The sequence below is a fragment of the Macaca fascicularis genome, chromosome 5 (assembly GCF_037993035.2).
Source record: "Macaca fascicularis isolate 582-1 chromosome 5, T2T-MFA8v1.1".
Taxonomy (NCBI): Eukaryota; Metazoa; Chordata; class Mammalia; order Primates; family Cercopithecidae; genus Macaca; species Macaca fascicularis.
The window spans coordinates 187,318,634-187,343,535 of NC_088379.1; the positions used below are offsets into that span (position 1 = coordinate 187,318,634).

General features: G+C 39.6%; 1 protein-coding gene and 1 pseudogene across 29 annotated transcripts in view; both read left to right on the forward strand.

The window, feature by feature from the left end:
- TENM3 (teneurin transmembrane protein 3) overlaps window positions 1-24,902 on the forward strand; it is a 2,750,454-nt gene that overhangs the window by 2,480,531 nt on the left and 245,021 nt on the right. The gene's annotated exons all lie outside the window — the stretch shown is intronic.
- On the forward strand, window positions 14,421-14,623 carry LOC123573837 (U2 spliceosomal RNA; annotated as a pseudogene).

The following is a 24,902-nucleotide window of genomic DNA, read 5'->3' on the forward strand; positions in this document are numbered from 1 at the left end:
GACACAGCAAGACCCTGTCTCAAAAACAACAACAGAATTTTTATTGTAATGGCATTTAATCCATAATGAATTATGATAACCATTATTACATTATTATATGTGAATAATAATACCTACCCTCAGAATTAGTGTGAGAATGAATTAAATGAATAAAGATATGTTAATATATGTGAAATGTTTAGAACAATTACTGGCACACAATAACCTCTATACAAGTATTTGTTATTATGACACATATTTATATTTTATATTTAGGTTATCTATTTTAATATTTTATATGTGTTGGCCTTACAACAATGAAGAATTCTGTCCAATATGTAGAAACTCCAAATGGGAATTGAGGTAAATGCTATGAACAAATGTGGTGTATTTTTATTTACTTTAGATTTGCACAGATTAACTAGATTGTTGTTTCTGCTGTTAGTAGTAGTATTTTTATTTTCTGTTTATAGCAAGTCTTTCTTCTTAGTAAATCAAGTTTGTAACTTGTAATTATGTTGGGGCAACCAGTGTCAACTGGCACTGTCCAGAGAAAATCCATTGAGATCTGTAAGCCATTCTCATAAAATTCACATGCACATAGCTTCTCAGGTCTTTCTTCTGTCAGTGTGGCCTTGTTCTAGCAGTAGGACTGAAGGCCGTTGAATAGGAATGTCACAACGAATGCCTCTGCCGGGCACCGGAGCAAAATAGCTGCCAGTAGGCATGCCATGCTTTTTAGCTTCAGTGCGATTCCAGTTAGAAATCTTGAGAGGTTTCTTAGTGGCTGATGGCAGCTCACAAGTGGGTCAGAGGATCACATCCTGTCCGCCACAAAAAGTACACACTTTCTTTTCTTTCCTTCTGCCAAGACAAAAAAGCACTGACTTGCTGAAAAGAAAGAAGCAGAAGTGACTGCTGCTCCTCTTCAGGCCAGCCTCCTATGTTTTCCTGCTTTGATGGCTTGGCGGAACCCTGGGCACATGTAAATATTTTATACTGGTTTAGGCTTCATTCCTCAGCATGGAGCCTGTTTCTGCTAGCTCATGGTGAACATTTCTGTGAAGTCACTCCTTCTTACCCCAAATCCATGAAAATTTCATCTGTTGCCTCTCCTGGTATCAGAAAGCTGAAGTTTAACTCATGTAACTATTAGATATTTCATTTGTTTGTCAGATGGAATGTTTTGAATAGTTTTTTAATGTGTGTCTGGGGTTCTTTTTTTTCCCCCTTACTTGTTTGCTTTTTATGCATTCAGTGATTATTCACTAAAAGCCTGACAGTTGGCAAGATATTGATATGTTAGGTGCTTTGAAGGAGTGTCCAGAAGAATGAAAGACATAAATACAGTTAACTGTGTGTTTCAGTTAGGGAAAAATAGGGATTTCAAGGAGGTACAGTGTGGATGAAGTGTTAGGAGCTCTGATAATATCTGCCATTTCTCTGCTCTAGAATATCTTGTCTGGTTTCTCATCTTTCTTCTGTTTCATCCTTTTTGCATTCTCTCGTCATCCTGTGGAACTCTTACATAAATCAGTGTCGTTGGTGGTTTCTTGACTCAGTTTTCAAAAAGGCTAGCTCCTGCAGTCATTTCATCATGAACCATAATCTGTAATTGCAGGATCTAAACTCTTACTTTGTAAATATCATTGCCGTCTCTTTCTCTTCTATGTAAGATCTCTCTCGTCTAGTTCAATCTTCTAATTATGTACTTTGAGGTCTTTTACCGATTGTTTGCACCAGCTACTTTATCTTTCTGTTTCATGCTCCATTACTCGCTAAACCAAATTCTCACCTTCAGTCAAGTAAACTATTTATTTACCATTCCTGGAGCAGGCACTTTGCTTTCTCCTATTCCTTGGCCTCTGCACTTGCAAACGCTTTCCACTTGCACGAAGAATGCTCTCCTTCCTTCTCACCGTGAAAATGTCTTCTGCCCTTGTTCAGAACTTTTCTGTGATACCGTCTGTATCATCTCATTGCCTCTAGTAATTCTACATTTTCCACGTGTTTAATTGTTTAGCTGTGAGTAGTTACTTAATGTGAATTTTCTCTCAGGTTTCTGTGGATACGTTCGTATCTCTGTCTGTGTGTTTTGTTGCATGCTGCAGCGTGTTACGTTTCCAGGTACCCCCTACGGTGTCCTGTGAACGTGCACAAATGCAAACTGCAGTATATTTGTATGTCCATGGAAGATGATGGATTCATCTTGCTGCTCACCGACTGCTGTTTTGGGAAGTGCATTGTTTGTAATCTTCCCAGTGATTTAACTATATTTTTATTAAGCGAGGCCTTTAAAGCACCTGCCATTTGCTTTTGGCTGTTCTTTTTGAACAGGAGTAAAAATGCTCATAGTGCTTGAATGCTTACATATAGAAATTAGTCTGATATAAGCTTTTAGATAGTGTTTTTTAAGTTCACATTTCAGGCAAGTATTCAGGTATCCGCACGTCTCTTCTGTTGACCAAACGTGTACCCAGGAAGAGTCCGAAGAAACAGTGTTCCTAACAGTTATTTGTGGAGTGCCCAGAGGCACAAGGCATTTGGCTGAATGCTGAGAATGTAATAGTAGGCAAATTCAGAAAAGGGAGTTTATAAGTTAACAAGGCATATTAATAAAATGATCACACAAATAGATGTCAAGTCACCACTCAGGTCACTCAAGGAACTGGTACTTGAGCAGAGATTTGAAGGGTGAGCGGGACATACCTGGGGACGGAGGAAGGAGAGAAAGAAGGAAATACAGGTAAAGGGTAGAGCATATGCAGAAGTAGCAGGTGGGAGGATGACATATATGAGGAATTAGAAAAAGATGATTGTTGCTGGAACACAGAGCAAAGCAGCATAATGCAAAGGTGAGCTTTGTTTAAGGACTTGGATCTTCGGCCAGAAAGCAGTAAACAGTGCTGGGCGTAGAAGGATGTGACCACATTGCTATTTTGCATTATTACCTTGGTTACAATATAGAGCAAATTGGAGACTGCAGGGAGGTGGTAGTTGAAGACAAGTTGGTGGGTGTTGGAAGATATTTAGAAAATACTAATATAGTATGGATGTAAAAGCAAAGGAAAAGGAGGTTTCCAAGATGACAGCTACATTTATGATTTGCAGGAAAGGATGGTTGGTGGTACCATTTTCTGAAAGGGGGTTTGCTAAAATAGAACAAGGTTTGGGGGCGGAGGAAAGATCCTTAGTTCTGTTGTGAACATTCTGAGGTTGAGACATTTTGCAGCATTCAAGTGGAGATATCAAGCCATTACATCTATGGCTGAGTAGCTCAAGGGAAATGTCAAAGCTATGGATATCAATTTTATAAAGTGATCATTAGATAGATGATAACTGACGCTGTAGGTATAGATGAGATTGCTTAAGAAAAAAAGCATAGAGTGGGAAGAGAGCCCTGAGTGATTCTGTATTTTAGTGACTTAGTAAAGGGACAAGAGCCTACAAAATAGACTGAGAAGGTCCAAGCGGAAGGGCATGGAGGAACTGCTGAGAGTTGAAGAGTGCAGAGTCCCCGCAGGCAAGAGAAGAGACCATTTGAAGAGGGACCTAATCAGTGGCGTAGAAAACCATCAAACATCAAGAAAGATGAAAAATAAAAATGCTCTGTTTGATTCATTTACGTGGAGAACGCTGAGGAGCTAGCAGTGACTTCTCTGGAGGGATGGAAGTGGAAACCAGAGTGGAATGGATGCAGAGTGAACAAGAAGATAGAGCCGGTGGGAATAGGGAACTCCTCCAAGAAGTCCAGTTATGAATAGGGATGAGAGGAATAACATGGTATCTGTATGTTCAGGGAATATCTTAATTTTTTTTTAATTATACAGAATTGTGCGTGCTCAAGTGCTATTCAGATGTGGGAGGAAGATACTGGATGTGTAAACCAGGTTTGTTATCAACAAACCATAAGGATCATTCAGATGATGTTAAATTTTCCTACAGCATTAAAATTTCTCCTCTAAGCACAACTATTAACTTCATTCCTTCATTCAGCAAGTAGTTATTTTAACACTTTCTGTGTGTCATGCGCTGTTCTAGGTTCTGGGAATATAATTGTGTATAGTATTTACTGAGATGGAGAAGATTCAGCGTGGGTGAGGTTGAATTTGGGGGAAAAGCGAGAAGTTTGTTTTGGCCATATTAAGTTTGAGCTGTCTTCCAGACGCCCACGTGGAGATGTCAGACTGCTGGAGAAGCTGACTGTAGAGTATGGCAGGTGTGAGGACAGGGACCTTAGTGTCTTCACTGCTATATCCCCAGCGTCTGGAACACAGTGGGTGCTCAGTACATATCTGAAGAATGAATTAATGAATAAGATATTACCTAATAAGTATGCAGCCTTTAACTGTGAATTTGTAAAACCAAAAATATATAAATATAACGAAAACATTAGTGAAGGACTTTGAAGGTGAATCTAGTACGATAATAAGGAAGTTGTTCAGTGCCAAGACTCTTCTTATGGAAGGATGGTGTAGGCCTATAATGAGGCCAAGGCTTCTGTTCAGACATTATTTATTTTATGATTACTGTCATACAGTGCATAGGAATTCTCCGCTTAAAATGGATTAAAAAGATACGTTGTTTCCTAAGTGCAAGTGAGTAGAATCCCTAGATGAGAATAATATTGTGTAGAACACTTTAAACAGTGTTTAAGAAATATTTCAGGCCTGTGGTGGCTCATACCTGTAATCCCAGCCCTTTGGGAGGCTGAGGCGGGTAGATCACTTGAGCCCAGGAGTTCGAGACCAGCTTGGGCAACATGGTGAAACCCCATCTCTACTAAAAATACAAAAAATTAGCCAGGTGTGGTGGTTCACACCTGTAGTCTCAGTTACTTGGCAGTCTGAGGCGGGAGGATCACTTGAGCCTGGGAAGCGAGGCTGCAGTGAGCTGAGATCATGCCATTGCGCTCCAGCCTGGGCAACAGAGTGAGACTCTGCCTAAACAAACAAACAAAAAAATTAAAGTAAGAAAGAAATATTTTAGCAGAATCGTAGGTATAGATCTGGATCCATGCTGTGTTGAAGAATTGAAGGCTAGTTTACTTAAATGAAATTTTAAAGCAAATCAAATTATAAACTTCTCAGGACAATCACTTCTCATAGCTGGTATGCATCCTGAGTCAGTGTTGCATCTTGGCTGTTTAGAAGGTAGCAGTTATTCTGTTTAAACTTCAAAATATTTCTCTTGCTTGTGGAAATCGTTATTGATTATTAACCATAAAATACTGCATAATTTGACTTGAACACTCTTCCTAATACTCCTAGAGAACTTATCTCAATTGATACTCAGTTACTATGGGACACAATAAAGAATAGAAAAGGGTAAATCTAAGATTGACAAGAAAGTTTGATTTGAATTTAAACCTTTGTAACCTTAACCCTACTTGTAGCTTTTGTTCATTTTACCTTCTGGCCTCTGGCATTTCCTCCTCAAGTTATTATGAAGCCATAGTGCAGGAGTGGTGGAGGGAGGAAGAGGGACTAAAATTCAAGATGTTGTATAGAACAACAAGAAATTGCTAACAGAGTATTTGTTTCCACCAAATAAAAATTTCACTTAAGGCCAGGCGCGGTGGCTCACGCCTGTAATCCAACACTTTGGGAGGCCAAGGCGGGTGAATCACCTGAGGTCGGGAGTTTGAGACCAGCCTGACCAACACGGAGAAACCCGTCTCTACTAAAAATGCAAAATTAGCCGGGCGTGGTGGCGCATGCCTGTAACCCCAGCTACTCGGGAGGCGGAGGCAGGAGAATCACTTGAACCCAGGAAGCGGAGCTTGCGGTGAGCCGAGATCATGCCATTGCACTCCAACCTGGGCAACAAGAGTGAAACTCCATTTCAAAAACAAAAAATTTTTTTTCACTTAAAAAATATTTATCCAATGATCCCATGTGTCTCACCAAGGAATGAGAAAACAGGCTGACAGAATGGCATCAGCAGTGTAGATTAAGCATCTACTTCATGTCAAGAAGTGGGCTAGGAATTGAGATAGCTTGGTAAAAAAAAAAAAAGATGCATATACATACATGGCTTCTGCTCTCATAGAACTTAGTAGTTTTGCAAAGGGCAATGAAGAGGAACTGCGTATGCTAACAGAGCTCCTAACAGAAGGAACTAACCTAGTTTGGAGGATCAGGGAGGATTTTCCTGAGGAATCAGTGTTTTGTCACATATGAAACATACATAGATCATTTCAGGTAGAGAGAACAAGTGGTACTAAGGTTAGTATTTACTGAGCATTCACTGTGTGCCTGGCACAGTTTTAAACACTTTCATTATGTTACTAAGGTAGATTGTATCACTAATCCCATTTTACACATGGGAAAACTAAAACAGAGAGAGTGTACCTAACTTGCTCAAATTCAAGCAGTTGGTAAATGGTTCCCAGAATTCTAGCTCAGGAAGTCTAATTTCACAGCATAAATTCTTAATCTCTATTTTGGTTTTTTAAAAGCATGGTGTTTTTGAAAAACTGAGGAACATCTAACATGACTTAACAGAGCAATATCATGTGCTATCTTATGGGTTTGCAATTTTGGACTTTATCCTAAGCCGTAGAAAGTGATTCTATGTGTGTGTGTATAGAAAACGAAATAATTTTGGACTTCCTTCATTTCCGTAAAGCCTCAAAATAGAGAGCAGAATGTTAGGAAATCTGTCATTTGTGCACGAGCATCTTTCAAAAACACAATCATCCAACAATATACTGAATTGATTTTTTTAAAATTATAGGACAGTGCAAACATTTTCCATCATGCCATTGGTCAAGGGAAAAAAGTTAGATGAGAACTTCTATTGAATCCATGCTATTTTATAGGAATTTTGCTAGTAACTTAACATACATTATCTTATGTAGTATGTGTAATGAAGAGTAAGCTGTGTTTTCATACTACAGAGCTCATTACTAGCAATTCAGCACTTAATATGATGGAGAAGATTAGAAACCAGATTTTAAATGCTAAAAGCCAACAGGCTCAATAGCAAAATTTGGTTTTGAGTAACATTTAATAAGCCATCATTAATAGTAACAACAGACCAGGCACAGTGGCTCATGGCTGTAATCCCAGCATGTTGGGAGGCTGAAGTAGGAGGATAGCTTGAGGCCAGGAGTTCAAGACCAGCCTGGGTAACATAGCAAGTCCCCATCTCTACAAAGCTTTTTTTAAAAAGTGACCGAGGCATAGTGGCACACACCTGTAGTCCCAGCTACTTGGAAGGCCGAGGTGGGAGGATCGCTTGAGCCCAGGAGTTTGAAGCCTCAGTGAACTCTGATCATGCCACTGCATTCCAGCCTGGGCGACACAGACTCTGTCTCTCAAAAAAAAAAAAAAAAAAACAAAGTAGTAACAACCATATGTAGCAGTTTTCATTTATTGAGCACCTACTTCGTTTGAAGGTTATGATACCAAAGCCAGAGCCAAGTATTTCGTAACGAAGCCTCTTCCCCTTGTTTGTGAATTGAGTGTTTATTTTGTGCCTCACGTCATGCCAAGGGTTTTCGCTTAGGTTGTTGGCACGAAAGTCATGTTCATTGGAACTGTATCTGTGGACATGCTTTGAGTTCTGGCTGTAGGGGAATTCTTTAGCAGAGGATTTTTCCTTTGTGTCTGCCGAGTACCTGAGGCCCAGCTTACCTGGGACACTTTATTCCTCTGCTTGAGGTTTTCAGACACAGGTAATGTAAATGTGGTGGGCAAACCCGTTTGAGGGCTGCCTCTTGGTTACAAATTCTTGAAGGAGATGTTTTTCTTTCTCTTATCTAGAGCCGGGGTCAAGGCAGGCAGGTTTCTTTGTGTCACTTTATATAGCGGAGGTTTATTATAGTTTCCCTCTACTGAGAGTGCAATTCTTTGGGAGCCTTGCTCTATGGAAGGGTTTTTATTAAACTCTCTACTTTCAAAGGGACAAGCCCTGGGCTTTATCTTCACCCCAGAGTTCCATGGACTCTTTAATGATGAAGCTCGAGGTCAAGTTTTGGATTCACCTTGTTTTTGGCCTCTTAGTATACTTTACTTTCTTACAAAGTCAGTGACATGAGTAAAAATAATTCTCTAAAATTGTTTTCATCCTTTATTTAATGTTAGCAGGAGAGTTGTTCAGGTGTCTACTTTCCATATCACTGTAAATGGAAGTTTAAACTTTTGACTACACATTAAGCTGTTGAATTCTCACAACAATCCTGGTGGTAGATGTGAAGAACACAAGGGTTAAAGAGGTTTGTGTGACTCCTCTAAGTTCATACAGCCAGTAAAAATTTGAAAAGGAGTTTGATCTCAAGCAGTCTAACTTTGGAAGCTATACCAAATGTCGGTGACATAACAAAGGAGTTCCTAAACGAATCTAGCTTGTGATTGACCTGTATCATTCCTACTAGAAGGAACAAACACACCAGTAATAACTCCTTGGATGCATGGATGCATGATGGATGCATGGATACATGGATGCATGGATGGAGGGAAGGGAGGGAGGGAGGGAGGGAAAGAGGGAGGGAGGGAGGGAGGGAGGAAGGGAGGAAGGACAGTGTCTCAACATAGAGACCAGGAGAAGAAATGGCACTACAAAGTATATTTATTTGAACAAATTCAATAGGAGAAAGAAGAAAGGTTCTGTGTCTGGAGGTTCATGCAATTATTCTGCTGCATCTGGTAGGGTCGTTGCTTCTGTTTGGAGGTTACATGTATCTTCAGAAAGTTTAGCTGTATTCCTGTTGTGGGTGTATGTTGATTTTTATCAGTGAAGTAATATAATAAGAATGGGCAAGCACAAGGAGACCCGCATTCTACTTTTAATAACCTCTAACCTTGAACAGGTTACTGAGGCCTCATCTAGGCATCTGTTCCCTTATCTTTAAAAACAAAAGATCTTTAAAGTCTCATCTTTTTTTCACCAAAAAACTTAAGAAATTTGAGATAGAACATATATATACATATATATATATGTAATTTGTTGATACATGCTTTTCTGGTGGTATTCCATCTATAGAAAGGATAATTTTCCAGAAAAGTATATTTTATTTTTAGTTTGTATCAGCTACTCCATTTTAAGTGCTTTACATACTGTTGCTATAGAATAGTCGGATATGAATCTTTATAAAAGTAATTTTCTTTATTAGGTCTTATTTTATTCTTTGGAATACCAATGCAGATAATATCATCAATATAATCCTTCTGGATTAAATAGAGGAAGGAGGTTGGTTGCCTTTTATTTTTATCTATAAGAACCAAAATATTATGTAGTGCCTTTTGCTTCAAGATGTTCAGTTGAGAATGTTTCAAAAAACTAAAATAAAGGGAAAGATAACATACTGTCAGTTTTCCTCTGAATGTTTCCTGACACTTAAATAAGCGAGTTATCAGATTTCAGTTTAGTAAGTTTATATAGCTAATAACAAATACTGTGTTCAGAAAGGTATATACATGTAAGTTGTTAGTTGATTGTACAGAAGAGAGCAACGCCCTGCCCGCCCTATTCTGTGTTTTCTTGCCGTTCCAATTTCTGCTTGCCTTTCAAGTTCCAGCTCAACCTTCCCCTGCAAGGCATTCTCCTAGCTCCCTCTAGCACAGCATTGTGGATTTTTTTTTTTTTTTTTTTTGAGACTAAGCTTTGCTCTGTCACTAGGCTGGAGTGCAGTGGCGTGATCTTGGCTCACTGCCACCTCTGCCTCCTGGGTTCAAGCGATTCTCCTGCCTCAGCCTCTCGAGTAGCCGGGATTATAGGTGCCCACCACCATGCCTGGCTAATTTTTGTATTTTTAGTAGAGACAGAGTTTCACCACGTTGGCCAGGCTGGTCTTGAACTCCTGACCTCAGGTGAGGATTACAGGCGGGAGCCACTGCGCCTGCATTGTGGATTTTTAAGCAGGTAACCTCTCAGTCTCCTTAGCTCTCATGACTGTCAAATAAAAGTTGTTTTGCTCATCTTCTCCTTATCTCCTCACTTTTTAAATGCAGGAATTAATGAAAAGAAGGAGACATTCATTTAAGGAGAGAACCTGTGGGTCGGCTTGATGAATGATGAGTTTGTGAAAGTTAGGGACTTGGAGTCAAATATATGCCCACACTGTTAAAGACAGTGTCTTTCACTTAATGTATAACTAGTCTTCATCTAGGTGAATTTGAGCAAATCTCTTAATACCTCCTGGCATCAAGTTTCTTACCTGAGCAAGAGCTAGGGCAGATCAGGAACCATCAGCCAGCACATCAAAATCTTCAACGGTAGATACTGAAAACATACATGCTGGATCTCATTTAACTAAATTCCCCTTGGGGATTTACTTTTACTCCCCATCTCTGCAGAGATTAAAAGGTAAAGGAAAATTGCTTCTCCTGATAGAAAAAAAAGTCATGGTTTTTAGTCAAGGTGATTTCTAAGATGCCATCTAGTTCTGAAATTACAGAGCTATGAGTCTATCACATGAGTAAAATAAAATTGAGGGAAGAAAAGTTAAGATAACAAAATACCAGTTTATTTACTTGATATGTCCATTTGCCTGGAAAGACGTCTTTTTTGTTTGGAAGAACTCATTAATAGATGTATATTTTTGCATAGATCATATATCAGCAAACTGTTGTTAGCATCTCTATATTATATCTTAAATATTTCCACTTGTCTTCAGCCCCGCTGCAACCACCCAGGTCTAAGCCGCTCTCCATCACCTCTTGCCTGGACCTCTACAGTTGCCTCCTGCTTGGTTTCTAGCAGCCAGAATATGTTTTAAATAAAAGCTGAATCTCAGTTCTCTCTTGTGCAAAACCTGTCCTGGCCTACCAGACCCTGCATAACTTGGCCTTCGCCTCTCTTTCCAGTCTTGTCTTGTCTTGCCTTTACCTCTGCCCTCGGGCCTTCTCCTGGTTTTGGAACGTGCCAGTCTCCCTCCCCGGTGGTGGTACACAGTCAGTTCCCTCTTCCAGAAGACTCTGCCCCTCTCAACTGGTATGGCTTCTGTTTCTCTGTCTCTAGACCTCAGCTTCACATAGCCCCACAGAAAAACCTTCCCTCACTGCCCGATTTAGGTAGCCCACCTGCTTTACTCCGTTTCTCTGTCCTGTTTGCATCTTTTCGTAGGAATTACAGTTGACCGTTGAGCAATTACGGGGCTAGAGGTGCCACCCCGTCTACACACAGTCAAAATTCCTCATGTAACATTTGACTCCCCCAAAACTTAGCCATGAATAGCCTACTATTGACCAGAAGCCTTACCGATCAGCAGTCAATTAACACATATTTGATATGTTGTATGCATTATTTACTGTATTTTTACAGTAAAGGAAACTAGAGAAGGGACAATGTTAGTAAGACAATCACAAGGAAGAGAAAATATTCTTACCGTTCATTAATTGGAAGTGGGTCATCGCAAAGGTCTTCATCCTTGTCGTCTTCACGCTGAGCAGGCTGGCGAGGCGAGGGAACAGGAGGTTGGTCATGCTGTCCCAGAGGTGGCACAGGAGGAAGAAAATCTGCATGTAAGTGCGCCTGCACAGTTCAAACCCCTGTTGTTGAAGGGCCAACTGTATTACTGCTTTGTTAGTTGTTTCCTTTTAATTTTTCTTTCTACAAAAATTGACAGCAGGGGCCATGTCTATTTGGTTTAATACTGTAACATTCCAAGCACACAGCAAGTAAGTGCTCTACAAATACTTGTTGAATCCTTGACTCAAGTACACATTTACCATTTTTTGTTTTGTTTGTTTGTTTGTTTGGAGTCAGGGACTTGCTCTGTCCAGACTGGAGTGTTGTGGCACAATTATGGCTCACTGAAGCCTCAACTTCCTGGGCTCAAGCGATCCTTCTACCTCGGCCTCCCAAAGTGCTGGGAATACAGGCATGAGCCACTGTGCCTGGCTGACATTTATCTTTTTATCTGTCTTTTACTTCAGTTAATTAAAATAAGTTTTATTCTCTGAAAACCGACAAGCTTTTGAAAATAGTCCAAGCAACTGAAAATAGTCTGGAAATGTGCAAAGAAATAGGGAATCCTACCAGAGATTTAATTTATCCACAGATAATCCTGAAAGTGGACAAGTTATATATGGATAATAAAAAGCATGTCCAAGAGTTATCTGTTTTTTGAAAAGGTTCTATATATGCCCTGCTCTAATTAGCAGAGGTTGCTCAAAAGCTGTTCGTATTGAAATCTATGTATATTGGCCAGGCGTGGTGGCTCAAGCCTGTAATCCCAGCACTTTGGGAGGCCGAGATGGGCGGATCACGAGGTCAGGAGATCGAGACCATCCTGGCTAACACAGTTAAACCTCGTCTCTACTAAAAAAATACAAAAACCTAGCCGGGCGAGGTGGCAGGCACCTGTAGTCCCAGCTACTCGGGAGGCTGAGGCAGGAGAATGGCATAAACCTGGGAGGTGGAGCTTGCAGTGAGCTGAGATCCCGCCACTGCACTCCAGACTGGGTGACAGAGCGAGACTCCGTCTCAAAAAAAAAAAAAAAAAAGAAAAGAAATCTATGTATATCTGAATGCACATGATTAAGTCTTTAATTGTAGGTTTGCAACATGTTTGTAGAATCTGATCAGTATGTTAACTGCTGAATTAATCCTGTTTTCTATATCTTCAATATGCTTATTTTTACAAAAGAAATATCTCCTCTTCCATTTCTAGATGCACCTCACATGATTACTTCTCATGAGTAAGCAAAGATCTTGACCTGTAGCTTCTTACACCTGCCTATTTGTTTAGCAGAACAGAGGATTACGGTAAAACAGAAAAATGGTACAGGCGTTTGTGTTTGCTTTACAAACACATCTCCCATCTTAGTACAAAACACACTGCAAACTCTTAATTTTAGATCTTCTTAGGTTTGTTGTAAATAGAAAATAGAGTATAATGTTTTCTAGATTTATTTCTAAACTATATTATGGTTACTTTTCTCATTGTGCTTTTCAGATATTTGAGAAATTGTTTATATGCTGTCATGAATATGAATTCATTATTAAATGTTAATGAATAATTTTGCTTCAAAATAAAATAGTGAGCCTGTACACTTTCACTTGTATAATGTTCTAGCCCGTATTTTAATTTTTCAGTTTTTCCCTTTGTTTTCTTTCATGTCAGCTTCTTCATCTGGTCCATCAGTTGTTGAACATATTACGTCACCTCCGCCCCATCCCATCTTCATGACAGTCAGAGAAGGTTGCTCAGTGCTACTTTCATCCAGGCCATTTTGTGGCCAAATGCTAAGCACATTACCAGCTCTATCCAATGCTCACTGGTGCAAGGACCCAAAATCATATTTTAAACTTGCTCCTTGATAGCTCCTTATTTAAAATTTTCTGGGCCGGGTGCGGTGGCTCAAGCCTGTAATCCTAGCACTTTGGGAGGCCGAGACGGGTGGATCACGAGGTCAGGAGATTGAGACCATCCTGGCTAACATGGTGAAACCCCGTCTCTACTAAAATATACAAAAAACCGGGCGTGGTGGCGGCGCCTGTAGTTCCAGCGACTCGGGAGGCTGAGGCAAGAGAATGGCGGGAACCCGGGAGGCGGAGCTTGCAGTGAGCCGAGATTGCGCCACTGCACTCCAGCCTGGGTGACAGAGCGAAACTCCGTCTCAAAAAAAAAAAAAAAAATTTCTGGGAATATTCTATCACTATAGCTATTAAGGCATGGAGAAGAAATAAATGCTTTATTGTAGCCACAGAAATGGTTTTCTTTTTCTAACCCAATCATTTGCCATCTCTGAAAAAAAATTCCCAGGCCAGGTGTGATGGCTCATGCCTTGAGTCCCAGCACTTTGGGAGGTCAAGCGGGAGGATCAGTTAAGCCTGGTAGTTTGAGACCAGCCTGGACAACATAGTGAGACCCCATCCCTGCAAAAATAAAATATTAAAAAATTAGCCAAGCCTGGCAGTGTACACCTGTAGTCCCAGCTACGTGGGAGGCTCAGGTGGAAAGGATCCTGTGGGCCCAGGAGGTGGAGGGTGCAGTGATCTATGATCATACTACTGAGCTCCAGCCTGGGCAACACAGCGAGACCCTGTCTCAAAAAATAAAATATTCCCTTCTCATCTCTGATCAGAATAGAAAAAGACCGACTGTGATTCATGTTCAGAACTTCTCCAATCCAAACCCAGCTTTTCCTCATTTTATGAAAATATGAGCCGCCTTCAGTTGTACAATGTTCACAGTAAACACACGGTTTTAGGAACTTGAAGAATATCCATCTGTAGAACCCAGACTCTTAACTGCAACACAGATCTTGCTAAAGCTTTGGAGTGGAAAGCAAGGAGTGCACACCCTGCCTCTGCAACTCTCCCTGGGGAAGGGAATGCTTCCATGACCCCAAGGCCGGGTGAGCCTGTTGGTTCTGCCATTCATTGGTTAGTCACCTGATGGAGGTGTTCTACTCCAGAGGTGGCAAGCGTGTGGGACATTTGTTAACACTCCCAGCTCCAATACTTACAACAGACATCAATAATGGATCACTGCTTCTCGGCCCTTTGGCTAAGATCAAGTGTAGTGTCTGTTCTTACCAGTTTAATAATGGATCATGGCGGTGTTTCCTACTGAGTGCAAAGAGAGTCTTGGGAACTTTCTTAACACAGCAGTCACTTTCAATTGCCAACCTTGTTTTAAAAAAGAAGCACCAGCACTCCCTGAAATCATTCTCTGTTTTTCTTACTCTATTCTTATGCTATGCATCCCCTCTTCCCACCCTTCCCCATCCCCTACCATGGCAACTAGACTCTTATTTTTATGATTGCTTTATGATATTTTCTACAGAACCTGTCATTTACTTTTACCAAATGGAAAACAGAGATGGTGTGGCTTTTTTCTGTCTTACTTGGCAGTTCAGCAGTAACTTAACTAAGTGAGCAGTAAGTAGCCTTTTTAAGGTAAGATCGAATTTTAAAGTCTGTCCCAGATATCATTCTAATGTGTCCAGTGACACTGCAGAAAGTTTAACTTTCCCCGGAACTGTGTATTATTCTGGGACGTGTGCATGTGTGCATGCTTGTGTGCATGCTGCTAGATGTTACAGTCAAGTAAAATGTCAGCACAGTAATTATAGACCAAAAAAGTTCACTTCAAAGAATTAATACTGTTCGAAGGAAAATTCACGATTCGGAAACTCACAAATTTAAAACCAAAGCATTTTATGTTCGTTCCTTTCCATTAAAAGTTGGGTGGAGTAGTTACCGCTCTAAGATGAAGTCTGTAATCGCATCAGAAGCCCTCTGGGTAGGAAAGAGTGTGTTGTTGGAGTTTTCCAGCCCATCTTTATGGGATTTCAGAGCTCTTTAAGCGCTTAGCTTCTGGTGTTTTTGGGATTAGGAATGTGCGTTCTTGTAGAGAATTGGAAGGCAAATGTTAGGCTTGTCAGCATCTGAGGACCACAGAAGCAGTCCGCCCATTGTTCGAGTCACGCTTCCAAGACCCAGCACTTTTCACTGAGGAGCCTGCTTTTGAAGTGTTTTCTTTGCTTAATTTTCTCCACCTTTGAGATCCTTTCAGAAGTATTTTCTTTCAAAATATCATGCATTCTTCTTTAGAAGAATTGGTCTTTCTAATAAGACAAAGAAACATAGGATACTTGTAATCTGTCGAGTATGGCTAAAAACATTAGGGCACTGAGGACAGATAGAATGAGGGTTGTGGAAGAAGTTTTGCAGTCTCATTATAAATCAACTTTTTTTCTCTTTTTAATTTAGTCTGACTATAGAGACCTATATCTAGGCAAGAATATAAGAAATTTGGGGTTCATTTAGAAATTGCAATGGGTTTTTTCGTACGCAATGGAAAATCAAAATGGAAATCCTTCTTTGACATTACAATTATGTATTGGAGTCTTGTGTATGAAAGTAATTGAAGGTCTAATAAAAATTCTGCTCAAAACCAATGTCTGTTGTTTTACGGAGTTACTTTTTAAAAAATAACCAAGATGACCATAAAATTCTGTGGAAATTTTATGTTTAAAAAAGTCAGCGTAAAATGTTAACATGGGTTTCAGAACGGAAAATAGCAATTCCTAAAATAGCTCTTGTAGTCACATGTATGTGTGTAAGCTGATGTATAAATCTAAATACAGGATTTAAGAATTAGAGTATACTTTGATTCACAAAATAAATGAAAAGTAGCTATTCTTACAGACCTATTTGTTGAGATGTAATCCACAGAATAATTACATGTATTGGTTCACTGTGCGTCTCTCTGTTTATTAAGACTTAACACTAGGGTCACGGTTCCTGAAGTCACTCCTGTTGTTCTTCTCAACTGCTCTAATAAATCTTGTGTCCTTTCTCTCAGGTGGTGGCATCCTTTGCCAGATGTTAATTTCAGCATCTGGTGGACTCATCCTTAATTTGGTTCTGTGAAACCTTATTCTGCCTTTCATTGTTAGCCTCTGAAGCTTGCTTAAAATATTTCTTTTTGGGTTTTCTGGGTGTTCATCACTAGAGACAAGTTATGAATGCTTCCAACACCAGGGATTTGTGGAGGATCTTCTATCACTGTGAATCTGTGCTCCCTTAAAGTGAACTATTTGAGGTTAAAATAGAAGATGTCTATTTTTTTAACCTCAATAGTTAATAGAGTGTTTAACACAGAGTAGTCACCAAACGTTTGTTGAATGAAAACATGTCCTGAGGCACTGAGATGGGGAAGGAAAGATGTTATTTTCAACTTCTACCAGAGGGCTTAAGCAGTGCTTCAGGGAGTAAGCCAAATGGGAGATAATTTAGTTTCTGTTACAAAAAAATCCTTGGCTGGGCACAGTGGCTCACGCCTGTAATCCCAGCACATGGGGAGGCTGAGATGGGTGGATCACTTAGGGTCAGGAGTTTGAGACCAGCCTGGTCAACACAGTGAAACCCCATCTCTACTAAAAATACAAAAATTAGCTGGGCATGGTGGTGCATGCCTATAAATCCTAGCTACTCAGGAGACTGAGGCAGGAGGATCACTTGAACCCGGGAGGTAGACATTGCAGTGAGCTGAGATCACGCCACTGACTCCAGCCTGGGCAACAGAGTGAGACTCCATCTAAAAAAAAAAAAAAAAAAAAAGAAACCTTATATGTATAATTGTCCCTTCATTGTCCATAGTAACACGAAGATGATGACGTTGTCCCTTTTTCACAGAGCTCTCAGCTCAAGTTTTCTCACTCTGATTTTTAGGTCCATACCTAGTGTTCAGTCCATGTTAATAAACATTTTTCATAGAAATATAACAGCAGCGGTGATAGGATAACTATATAAACTATGTGAAGAAATAAATACATGGTCAATTACGTGAATTTGCATGAAGAAATAACTTTTCAAACTGCGATGATTAGAAAAGTCCTGAATAAAGTGCAATGAATCTGTTATAAATTGTACAAAAGAAAGGGTTAATAATATAGGAATAAAATTAAAATTATAAATATAATTTCATAAGATGCAACCAAGCCATCATTACTATTTTATCTGACTTAACATGACCCGCTGTTCATCAGACCAGTGGAATTTGATACTTGTGTAGTAGTATTCTAAAGTTGCATCTTTTACTGTATTTAAAGTTAAATGGGCCATGCACAGTAGCTCTCACCTGTAATCCCTGCACTTCAAGAGGCCAGGCTGGGAAGATTGCTTGAGACCAGGAGTTTGAGACCACCCTTGGCAGCACAGTGAGATCCCCATCTCTACAAAAAGTAATTAGCCAGGCCTGGTGGTGCATGCCTGTAAGTCCTAGCTACTCAGGAGGCTGAGGCAGGAGGATTTTTTGAGCCTGGGAGGTTGAGGCTGCAGTGAGCTGTGATTGCATCATGACACCACTGCACTCCAGCCTGGGTGACAGAGCAAGACCCTGTCTCAGAAAAAAAAAAAAAAAAAAGTTACATAATAGTAACATTTGGAAATGACAGGACTGTTTATCAGCTTCGGGTCTGGCAGCAACTTTTCTAGAGTTAGCTTTTTTCTCCTTTCTCATGCCATGACTTAAAAATAATAACGTGCTGGGCATGGTGCCTCATTCTTGTAATCCTAGCACTTTGGGAGGCTGAGGCACTTGTGGCCAGGAGTTCGAGACTAGCTTGGGCAATGTAACAGATGCCCTCCCCGCCACCATCTCTACAAAAGAAAAAAAGTTAACCCTTGATTTGCTTTCTAGTAGTGGGTGAGTTTGGAGTTCCAATGATTGTTAACCCATTAATTCTTCATTTATTGAAGATATCCTTATGTTTCACATGCTGCAAAGATGTACAAGACTTTGTTTCCTACTCTCCAGGATCTTTCAGACTAACTGTGTGATATTTAAACTATTGTATTTTGCATTAGTTGAACCTTTATCCGAATTCAGTTTTGCTGTACCATTGTGAAACTTGAAGAGTGTTCTGAGAGCTACCAAGCTAATTAAAGGATTAGAAAATGAGACTCGTGAAAAGAACTCAATAAGAATTGAATTATTTAACAGAAAGGAGAGAAAGCTAACGGGAGACACATTAATCATTTTTGAAGATGTAATGGATGATGACCATCTAGTTCTAGCGTTGGCCAAAGATGGGAAAGGAAAAAGTGGATTAAACTATAGAGTGAGATATTAAGGTTAAACCTGAGAGTCTAAGAACACAGGAGTTATTTTAATATGGGTCCTCTTAATGAATGTAATCTTGACATTTTTTTTTTTTTTTTTGAGACGGAGTCTTGCTCTGTCGCCGGGGCTGGAGTGCAGTGGCCGGATCTTGGCTCACTGCAAGCTCCGCCTCCCGGGTTCACGCCATTCTCCTGCCTCAGCCTCCCGAGTAGCTGGGACCACAGGCGCCCGCCACCTCGCCCGGCTAGTTTTTTTTTTTTGTATTTTTTAGTAGAGACGGGGTTTCACCGTGTTAGCCAGGATGGTCTCGATCTCCTGACCTCGTGATCCGCCCGTCTCGGCCTCCCAAAGTGCTGGGATTACAGGCTTGAGCCACCGCGCCCGGCCTAATCTTGACATTTTTAAAGGGTATTTTTAAATTACATAAAGTATTTTTTGTTTCCCCAAGTTAAATTGCAACTGAATTTAGAGATTAACAGAAAAAAGAGTGTTCAAGTTTCTCTGTCATCTTTCAGAAAATTATAGAGCTTGACTAGGGAGAAAGCAAACACTTGGTTCCAGGACATGCGTGATACTGAATCAGTAAAAAGCAAATGGTCACAGCAAGGGCAGCCCTCTTGTAAGTATATCCGAATTTCTTTTATAATCTTAAATAGTTGTTTTGTTTTGCTTTTTTAGACAGGGTCTCACTGTGTTGCCCAGGCCATAGTGTAAGAGCTGTTCACAGGTGTGATCATGCATATTCCAGCCTTGAGCATCTGGGCTGAAGGCTTCCTCTTGCCTCAGCCTCCAGAGTAGCTGGGACTACAGGCAGGAGCCACCACACCCTGCTGTGCTTCTATAATCTTCATAAATCATTTAGAAAATTGACACTCGTTTACTAGAGATAAACTTAAGAGCATGATTAAAGTTGATTTTAGGGAGTTTCTTATTCCTTTGCTCAGTTGCGTATTGCTGTCTACTAAGAGTGAATGCCTCCTCTCGTTTAGATTTGAAAGGCATTCTTGCTGTTAGCGTTCACAGCACTTTGTCAGACCACAACAGCTTGATAACTTGGGTTACTATCTAAACCTCCAAAGAAAATGGAGAGTTAGAGTCCATCTGCGTTGTGATTTAACTTTTCAAAGCCTCTGATTTTTAAGCCCTTTCACTTCAGGTGCCAAATTTTCTCAAAGCACAAGACCCCTTAACTCAATCTGTTCTCTCTGCCAAATGAACAATTTTATGTCCGTTCCCTTACTATACAGCCACTGAAATCTAGTATTCAGTAATATACTTAGGAAGGTATCTCATTTTTTTTCTTCATGAAAACCTTCTGTGCTGTGTTACTTGTGGCCAATCTCAGACACAAGTGTATGTACATACATAGAACCTGACAAAAATTTATTCCTTAGCTAAAAAGGGATGATAATTTCTTCTCCTTATGCTTAGAAACATTTTAAGTATAACAAAGGCTTTCTAATGACCAGCCGAGTTTTATCTCCTCTTCATCCTTCATCGGATCCATCTTTTCTTTCGTGTTTTTATTTCTCAGTTGCAGTGCCAAAGCTCTATTTGTACTGTTCTTCTAACATAGGAAAAATGCATGCTTGCTCGGTTTAACTATTCCAACTTCTGCCGAGTGATAATTAACTGACCTCAGCCCATCTGACCACTGAGTTGCCAAAATCAGGTTTTATAGTGTGATTGAACAATTAGTTGAACTGTATTATCCTTGTAATTCATATTTTACCAAAAGTTACAGTTTTCTACATGATAGTAATGTAAATGCATCAGGAAAAGAGGGAAATGAAACTTTTATTGGGTGCCTACTTTGAGCAAGCCTGTGTGCCAGGCAACTCGTGTGTGTGTATTCATATGTGTGTGTGCGTGTGCGTGTGAGTGTGTGTGTGTGATATTTAATTTAACGTTCATAGTCTTGAGGCTTTGTTATCATTAACCTTGTTTTACAGATGAAGAGTATGTAGCATGGGGAGGTTAAATAACTTGCCCAAGATTTTAGGATTACTAAGTGGCAGTTCAAATGCTCATTTACTTAAAAGCCATAGAGAAAAAAAATAATCGAAAGAAATCTGAAACAAAGCCCATGTCATCATAATCAAGAGGACTTGGAAGAGAGGGGCAGTGTCTAATTTGTCTTTTTGCAGCTTTGATTTTCTGTTTCTACTTCTGTCCGTGTCCTTTTAAGCTTTTTTTTTTTCCTTTCGCATGATGTACGTTTCTCTAAAGCCAGAGTAGTGAGCAGCTTGAAAGGTTAAGGAAAAGAGGGGCTAGGGAGGTGGAACTATTGTGGTCTCTTTATTTTTCATGCCTCAAGCATACGATGTAGTAATATTCCTCGTCTTCCAAAAAAAGAAATCAGTGAACGTGGTTCCTTACTTAGCTCACATTAATGGCCATGTGAGTGCATGCTGAAAATGTACAGTGAGGAAAGTAAGGACATAATTAACATAACAAACCATTCTAATAGAATTAGTGTCTGACTGAAGGAGACAAGCAATTCCAAATCATTCTGTATTGTTCAGTACTTTTTTTTAACATGAGGTATAAATTTAACTGTGTGTTGCAACCAGTGACAAACTATCATAGAAGTTTGGGTTTTTTTAAATCAAGAAATATTGTTTGAATCTTGCTCCTCCATTAACTGTAATACTATGTAAGTCTCACTTAAAATATTATGCTTATATGGTAGACATTATGTTAGTATAAGTCTGAAAAAAAATAGTTGCCTAGAAGTAGCAGTGGATGCTTTAAGAATTTTTTTCAATATATTTAAACAAAAAGATTATTTGTATGGTTTGGGGCCTACACAGTGATTTGGGGCCTAAAATACATTTAAAACTACAACATTAGAGATGAAATTTTGGCCTGGTTCAGACAGGTGCTTGGTAAGTGAGCACTGAATGAATGTGCTAGTAACTAAACAGTCTTACAAATAAATACCATGGCAAGGAGGACTCAGTACATCAAGAAAACCAAATGCACATATTAACTTAAATGCATTTATATGGGTTTTAAATTGTTGCTCGTCAAAATGCAATAATGTATTTATTGATCTTGATTTTATGGTTTGTAAAATATGCTTTTTAAAATTTCCTGAAAATTAAAAATTTAAGTCATTAATCCACCATTAATCAGCTCAAGGTGACCAATTTACAAGTGTCTCCCCTTCCCACTGCCCTGTAGCCAGTACTTTGTTGAATTCATTTGAGAATTCAACAAACTCTCTGGAATTACTTTTTTTTTTTCTACAAACACTTAAGAGTTTCTCTAAAAGAATAACTTCCCAAGTCCTAATGCTTAATGCAGAAAGTAACAGTAGTACTTTATTTTTGTTTAGTCTGTTTTTCTGAACAAATATTCCACCAACTTGAGTCTCATTGTCCCTAGCCCATTAGGAACAACAGAAGTTTTACCCCACTTCCCAGCTGTTTTCTTAGGAATGTAGAAATCTGGCTAGAAGGCACAGCAACCTCCCACCTTCCTAGTAGACCAAGGATTCCTATTGTCAGATGCAGTGGGCATGAAAGCAGCAATTTTACAGCACAAAAACTCCAATAACATTTACTTCGGTTGGCTGAGATTGAAATGCACACAGGCACTGCTCAGTCTTGGTTGCTTAAGCACCAGCTTCCCTTGGCTTTTTGCCACTTTGTGCATTTCAGAGACAAGTCCTTTCAGGAGAAGGCATTTTGCTTGTAACTTGCAGTGGAGTAAACAGACCATTCAGGCATAGTTTATTGCATTACAAACTCAACTATGCAAACTATCCCAAAATTGAATACAACAAAGTAATTAGTGAAATCATTTGGTCATGAGAATTCACAAGGAGGAATTGTCCTATTTTAAAAATAAAATTTTTCTTTTCTAAAGAATTATTTAAAACTTTATATTTAGAGAATGGTAGCTCAGCTCTTAATTATAAGTTTTACTTACATAGTGAAGCTTAAGGTGACCAGTGTACAAGTGTCTTCCCCTCCCCACTCCCCCGTAGCCAGCACTTTGTTGAATTCATTTGGGAAATCGTAAGAGAGCACCCACGTTACATTATAAAGCAAACACTGAAATGACGATGACCCACTCCTACGTAGACTGAAGTGCTGGCATATCAACCCCATGTTACTATATAAAGAATAGGCAGAGAAAAGCATGCAAAAGCATCTCAATAGCCTGACTCAGGCTGAACTAGGTAAAATATGCATACACATTGTGGATTCCCTAGAAGACAGGCAAGGGAAGGCAAGAGGGATGTACATTAGGTTACCCTAGAGGCAGTGTTCATCTAATCAAGAGTTCATCCATTCCTGCAGCCAGTTTTTAACATCATACATCTAATGTGTACTAAAAACCAGTTGCTAAATATGGTTACCAGACATTTTCTTCTACAAGATTGTCCCAGGTTCTGTATTTGTTTTTTTGTGGGGCTTTTTTCGGAGAACTTTAAAACAAAATTGTAAAATCTCATGTAAAATCAAAATTAAATGACTTTTTCTACTCAGCATTGTATCTATTATCTGTTTATAAACCAATCCTGTTCATACTGGTCAGAGCAAACTGCAGATTTCAAAAGGATATTATCGAAAGTGTACACAATGGTTAGCGCATTTGTTAACTGGGACCCTGTTTATTGTTCCTGTCCGACTCAAATCTCTCGTGTGTGTGAACTAAGTACTCGGAACTTCGTTAAAATCGTTATTGTCTGTAAGTAAATTGTGATGTACTTGAATTTCTGCAATTGTGTTTATTTTTCACATTTTGTTCAATAACCAGGGCTCAGCTCTTAACATTTTCAAATACTCGTTTTGTTTTGAAAAAAGACAGGGCCCTTATTTGAGCTAACAGATGAGCCCTCATTTCTAAGGAGCCCTAAGCAAGACCCTATCATTCCATGTGCTAATGGTCTTTCTTATTGCTGAATTTGGCCCTTGCTCTGTTGATTGAATCTACATATCTAGCCAGTGATGCTTAAAGAGAAGCCACAGAGTACAGCATTTTGGAGTTGAAGTTCAAACCACACAGTCTCCCTTTCTGCATCCCACAGATTCTCATCTGTGCTCTCTCCCCAGCCTCCAGCTGCTGCACTGTCACCAGCCCAGCTGAGATTCAGAACCACTTCTGGTGTGATTCTGTACCTCAGGTACCCTTTATGTGCCTCAGAAACCCTTTTCCCTAGATGTCTCTACCATTCATACATGTTTACACTGATTTCCTTCTGAGTAAATATATAGAACTATCAAAATGTCTAACCTGCCCGTTGCTCAGTTGCAGTCCTAGTTTACTTCCTGCTTGATCTGATTGATTTCGTTTCTTTGGAGTATTAGAAAGAGAGACAACTTGCAGAGAGGCTTAGTAGGCTTTGCCCGATACCTTCTGCTTTCCTCTACGGCTGCGAACCGATTTCCCTTCCCTTGAATGCATGAAGGAAGAGTTTAAATGGCATCTGAGGTAATGGTGAGTTTCTGGGTTACTTTGCAGTAGTTTGCCCTCGGTGGAGTGCACAAGAGGAAAGAATGGGAATGGCCCTGCCCTGCCGGTGCGTGCCTGTAGCGACAACGCGTCCGAAAACAAGTGATGCACTCCTAATGATGTGTGCTTTTGGTTCTTTGAATGTGCACAGCATCTCCATCAGGTTTTTACAGCTGGACTCTAGCTGTAATTGCTACTGGGATGAGATGCACAACATGGGGTGTTAGCTAAGTACTTGTAGTGTTTTAGTGGCCAAAAATATATGGCATGGTAGGAGCATCAGGCTTCATGAAATTCACACTTGTATATCTTCATGTTCCTCACCCATTTCTGACATGCCGCTGATTTGCCAGCAGGCTTACTCTAGATGAAGGGGATAAAAATGGCAAAGCTGAAAGATGTTGTTTCTTAAAAGATACTGTATATCAGTTGAGTAAGAGGAAGTAGATCGGGGATGTAAACGCATAAAAAGGCCTCTGTAGTCATTCTTCAGTGAAGACAATTGGTAGTAATCTCATCATTGCAACTAAACAAAAAAGATAACAGTTTTAATCTTATTATAGCACAAAATGGCATGCATTAAAATATTTCTAATGTAAACAATAATTCCATATTTCTGTAGCATCAGCTCTCAGATCCCTTGTCCTGATTTGTCATTAGATATAAATCAGTTTTTATGCTCCTTCCAGGGAAGTCTTAAAGCCTAATGTTTCCTTGTTGGAGATGTTATAATTCCAAAGAGGGTAAAATTGATAGTTACACTAGAGAAAAGTATCATATCCAAAATTATGATGTAAAAGAATAATCCAGATACCCATGCTGATCCACTCTTATGTTTATTTAAGATATCATCAATGAGGCTTGGAATTTAATGCAGTTCTGTTGGCATAATAATTTTCCACGGTGTCAGCTGTGACCACTGAGTTTCCAA